Below are 6,004 nucleotides of genomic sequence, written 5' to 3'. Positions count from 1 at the left end.
GATTTCGACGACATCACCATTATTTTACCTTCGATTGCTATCGGACCAGAGGTGGGTAGAGTAGCCAAAATCTGTACTCAAGTAAAAGTACAAGTACTTACGGAAATATTTACTCAAGTAAAAGTAAAAGTAGCAATCGTAATATTTACTTGAGTAAGAGTAAAAAAGTATTCGATGAGAAAACTACTCAAGTAGTTAGTTACTAGTTACTTTCAATCTGATTGATAAGAAGCGAAAACCCTGAATTTCAGGCTACTTGGAGAGCTTTCACACACCTCTCTGTAACACTTTACAAGAAGGTTGTATTAGATAACATTAGTTAATGTATTATAAGATGAACTAACCATGAACAACACCTCTGTTCAGCATTAGTTAATATTTGTCAACGTTAGTTCATAAAAATCTAGCTGTTCATGGTTTATTCATGTTAGTTCACAGTGCATTGACTAATGTTAACAATATTTGAATAATGCATTAGTAAATGTTTAAATTAACATAAAGATAAGTAAGTGCTTTATAAGTGCAGTTCATTATTAGTTCATGTTAACTAATGTAAGCTAATGAACCTTATATATATATATATGTGTATGTGTGTGTGTGTGTGTGTGTGTGTGTGTGTGTGTGTGTGTGTGTGTGTGTGTGTGTGTGTGTGTGTGTGTGTGTGTGTGTGTGTGTGTGTGTGTGATTAATGGTTAAACAGTGTAAATTAATGGTGTGCTGGGCTAACTAGAGCTCTTCTTAAAACATACTTTGTTCTTATATTTTTATAGGCTATTCTTTAGGTAGGAATAAAATACAATACCGTTTTTATTTGTATGCATTTTCTACACTTCAGACAGGTTTCTGTCCGGATTTGTGTATAAATGGAAGACGTCACATTAGGCTGTTCAATTAGTTTCGTTTTGTGAAGAAAAGGATATGTAAATGTGAAGATGTGAACGTTTGTTCGTGGACGTGTGTTGTTTGGAGGATTCAAACGATTTGTCATTGCTTACACGAGCGCATATGAGGAAAACACTGGGACAGTGTGTGAAATAGTTTTATAATAAGGGAAAATTTCCCATAGTTACCAAATGACCGTTAATAGTGTTCAAATATAGGCATCATTGTGACACTTACCGCTACATGTTCTTTTCAGGGTGGAATTCTTGTATGCTGAGAGATGTCAGTTCGTTTTGGTGAACACAACATGCATCGCATTATGAAACTATTATTTTTGACATCTTGGAGTGAAAACATAGACTGAACTTGAGGCCACGGGCAATCTGCCTCCCGTAGCTCACACACATCTTCCTCAGCTTCGGCCATCATCTTCCGACTAAACGCGCGCTAATTATAAGCGGGTGATCCGTAGCAACCTCTCGCGAAGCAGCCTCTCCAACGTTTCGCGAGACTTGCGAAAGTCATATGAACTTATTTTAATATATATAATATAATTATTACCATTTGACAGTAACGGAGGAACGCCACCGAATGTAACTAAGTAAAAGTACAGTTTTTTCACAAAAAATTTACTTGAGTAAGAGTAAAAGTACCCATCTTTAAATCTACTCTAAAAGTACAAGTTACCCAAAATATTTACTCAAGTAAATGTAACGAAGTAAATGTAATTCGTTACTACCCACCTCTGTATCGGACCTACTTCCCATTTCTGAACACGTGATTTATTACGAGCTTGTCGCGCGCTTTGTTGTCGGAACTAACAGGAATCATGGAATAGCACTGGGTTTATTGCTTATTTATTGGGGAAATCTTATATATGCACTTATTTAACGAAAAGAAAGGCGATGTAGCTATTGTGGAAAAAACTAATAAAGAAAAGGCTACCACTCACAGCAACAACCGTTCTTTCCCTGTTCGTCACAGTCGCCGTTTGAGAAATAAGATGGGTACAAGCTTAAAAATCATACATAATTATTTTTCTTCTCTTTTTTTGATCATGTAAAAATGCAGAAACGTTTGTGTGGTGGGTAGGGTTAGTGTAAGGATAAAAAATATACAGTTTGTACAGTATAAAAAAAAACATTACGTTTATAGAGAGACCCCACAAAGAGAGTTATGCCGCGTTCCAGGCAACCGGTAACCCGTGTTTTTACAATCTTCTACCCGTGAAAGTGCACTGGAACGGCAGTCAAACCCGTGACTTCCCACCCGTGAACTCGTAATAGATCGATGTACTCCCAGTTACGAGATCTGACGTCACATAGCTCGCGAAACAATAATGACAGCCCCGTACACGGATGCGGTGTTTATCAATTAACGTTAAATAAAAGGTATAACAGCTTCTCTTGCCGTATGCGCCGTTTTTCCCCTCCGTTTCCCTCAAATAAGCAAGTAAGTAAGCACCTTTGGCAGTTTGGCGTGACTTTGTCTGGAGTCGCGAGTCGTGGTTTGAAGTTGTAACTTACGGGCTCAACCTGCCTGGAACGGTGTGTGTGTGTGTGTGTGTGTGTGTGTGTGTGTGTGTGTGGCGCGCGCACAAACACATAATATGTGTTTCTCCCTGATTTATAAAAGAGTCACCGACGGCAACCTAGCTTCTTATATGAGTTGTCGTGGCCGAGTGGTTAAGGCGATGGACTAGAAATCCATTGGGGTCTCCCCGCGCAGGTTCGAATCCTGCCGACAACGAAACGTTTTCCTTTCTGAAACTTACACCTAGCAAGCCGGAAGCAACATTTCCTCGTTGACAAACACGGTAATAGTTTATAGTTGACTTAGATGTGTAATTTTTTCTGACTGTCCTCTGTAACAAGAACTGTTTTGTTTTTAAAGGGCCAGCAACAGATTATGTTAGCCTACGACTTGTGACTACTGTAGGCTACTTGTACTTGTTTAACGATCAAGACTGGGACTCGGGGGAAAAACAAATATTATTATTACTGTATATAAATTAATGTGTTCTATTTGTGCTTTTGGAATAAACTGTATTTATGGTAGAAATGTGTGTATTAATCTTTCAATTTTACAAAAAAAATCTGATAGGTCAAATAGATGTTAGATGGCTAGGTGTAATTCTTGACTTTACAGAAAAATAAGTGAAAAATGTGAAGAAAACACATATAAAAGGACATATATATATATTTTTATTAATTAAATAGGCTATTTCATTTCTCTTCACACATTGAACAACCCATTTCCCCCCACACATTTTCCTCTAATTTCCCCCGAGCTGTTCGGAACTGTTAGGACTTGGACCATTGGCTGTTCGGAACTGTTAGGACTTGGACCATTTGCTGTTCGGAACTGTTAGGACTTGGACCATTTGATGTTCGGAACTGTTAGGACTTGGACCATTTGCTGTTCGGAACTGTTAGGACTTGGACCATTTGATGTTCGGAACTGTTAGGACTTGGACCATTGGATGTTCGGAACTGTTAGGACTTGTGTTAGGAATTATTTGGAATGTGTTTGGACCTTTTACAGTCTATGGTTTGGACATTTAGAGTGTGTTAGGACCATAGACTGTAAAAAAATAGGTTAGAACTTATAACAAATAGTTAGTACTAGATATTCTAATATTTGATAAGACGAAATATCTTCTTATGTTTGATTAAAAAAATAAAGCAAAGACGGCAGTATTATGAAATGTTATTACAATATTTGCTTTCTATTTGAATATATCTTAAAATGTAACTTAGTGTCACGTGATTCTTCAGAAATCATTCTAATATGCTGATTTGGTGCCCAAGAAACATTTATTATTATCAATGTTGAAAATAGTTGTGCTGCTTAATATTTTTGTGGAAATAATAATAATAAAATCAGGATTCTTTGATGAATAAAAATGTCAAAAGAAGAGCATTTATTTGAAATAGAAATGCTTTGTAATATTATAAATGTGTTTAGCAATTTGATACATTTATGTATAATAAAAGTATTCATTCCTTTCCAAAAAATAACTTTAAACCGGGAAATAACCAAGGTTTTTATGATATTAATAATTTAAAACAAAGAAACATTATGGCAAAATGACAATTAAGTCATTTAAAAAAGTAAATAAAAAAAATTCAAGAACCTGCACTAATTCTAATTTCAAATTTTAAATACAAATGAAATGTCAGATTTTATGTTTTAAAGTTTTATCTCAACATTTCTCTCGCTGATTATAAAAATATAATGAAAATTTTTATATTACTTTTTTTTATTCACTTGTGGTTTTAGAAGTTTATTTATTGTAATATGGTTAATTCATAATAGAGAAGGGCGTTTTCGCCAGTCTCTGTGTTCTGATAGCACTCTTCAGATGAAGTATCACCTGCAAAGCAGAAAAGACAGATAATAGGACATTTTTATTTAATTAAATATTTAAAATATTTAATTTATCTTCACACATTAACAACCCATTTTTTTCCTACACAGTTTCCCTTAATTTCCTCTAAATTCCTAGTTGAGCTGTTCGGAAATGTTAGGACTTGGACCGTTGGCTGTTCGGAACTGTTAGGACTTGTATTAGGAATTATTTTGCAATGTGTTTGGACATTTAGAGTGTTAGGACTTATAACAAATAGTACTAGATATTTCAACGTGTTTTCTTGTACTCATTTGCACAAAATGTGGCGTGTTGCGTAGGTTGTTGTTCAAAAGTGTTACTTTAACAGCCCGTCTAAATATTTTATAAAGCTTATCTGTAAGACAGAGGGTGACATGATGACTTCAACAAAGGTCATGCTGATGCTGAGCAAAAACGACAACATAGCAGTTGCCATACCCTGGCGTTCAGACAAGCAGGGGAAATAAGCAGCTCATGATGCTGCGCTTTAACTTAGTTCTGTTGCAGCTTTGAAAAGCAAATTTAAACAGCCTAACGCCGTGTCCTAAACATAGCAATGCATTTATTAATTTATGTATTTGCATTGATTTTGTATTGTTGTTAAGTTCTTTTAGTGGATTTCTGTCCACATTTTGTTTAGATATGATGTGATTATTTGGGAATGTCGTTGTTGTATGGCCAGAAGGACTCATGCCGTAGCCTACCCTAAGGCAGGGGTTTTCAAACTGGGGTCCGGGGACCCTCAGGGGTCCTCCAGAAGGTTCTAAGGGGTCTCCAGAAAAAGATAAAGCAAAAGTGGTTAAAGTCTACCGTACATTCTAACTGCTTCATTTCTAAATGCTTTATGCATACTTCCCAGGATTGTATGTTTGTTTTGTATCTTTCTAGTGAGTTTCTCATTATAGTCCCCTTTATCTTGCTCACTGGGGTTGTAAAGTAAAATATCTAGCTTCTGCCAGACCGCCTTCTGAATTCAACTTACAAAGGAAGTGTAACGCCTCTCGCAGTTCAATTTTTTTTTCGTAAGTTGTATACAGAAGGCAGTCCGCGGGAAGCTAGATATTTTACTTCATAAAGTTTTAAATATGGACATTTTTCTTACACACACACCCATCGATTAACTTCAGAAGGCCTTTATTAACCTTCCGGAGCCGTATGGATTATATACGGAAGATGGAAGCACTTTTTTGGGCTTCAAATTTTGGGCAGCCATTCACTGCCTTTATAAAGCTTGGAAGAGCCAGAACATGTTTTAATATAACTCTGATTGTATTTGCCTGAAAGAACAATATCATATACACCTAGGATGCATACATACAAAATATAAAAAGATTTTAGGAAGGGGGGTCCCTCATAAAAGGTTGATCATATTTGGGGGTATTTGGCATCATAAAGCTTGAAAACCCCTGCCCTAAGGTTATTGTGAAACGCCGCCACTGGATGCGTGAGGCAGTCTAAAATGCCTCACCTGCTACAGTGATTACGAGTGGGATACATGGAGCAATGCTGCCCCCTCCTGATGAAATTATGTTCCCACTTGGTATTTGGCAGATACCTTAACTGAAAAATAAACAGTCACAGGACGAGGCCACAAGCCACAAGATGATGTAGGCTTCTGGGTTTTCTGATTTATAAAACAGTGATCGACCACACATACGGTTATCTGTATGAGTTGTCGTGGCCGAGTGGTTAAGGCGATGGACTAGAAATCCATTGGGGTCTCCCCGCGCA

This window comes from Gobio gobio (genome assembly GCF_949357685.1).
Source record: "Gobio gobio genome assembly, chromosome: 15".
In the NCBI taxonomy this organism is placed as follows: domain Eukaryota; kingdom Metazoa; phylum Chordata; class Actinopteri; order Cypriniformes; family Gobionidae; genus Gobio; species Gobio gobio.
Note: the sequence above shows the minus strand (reverse complement) of the source record.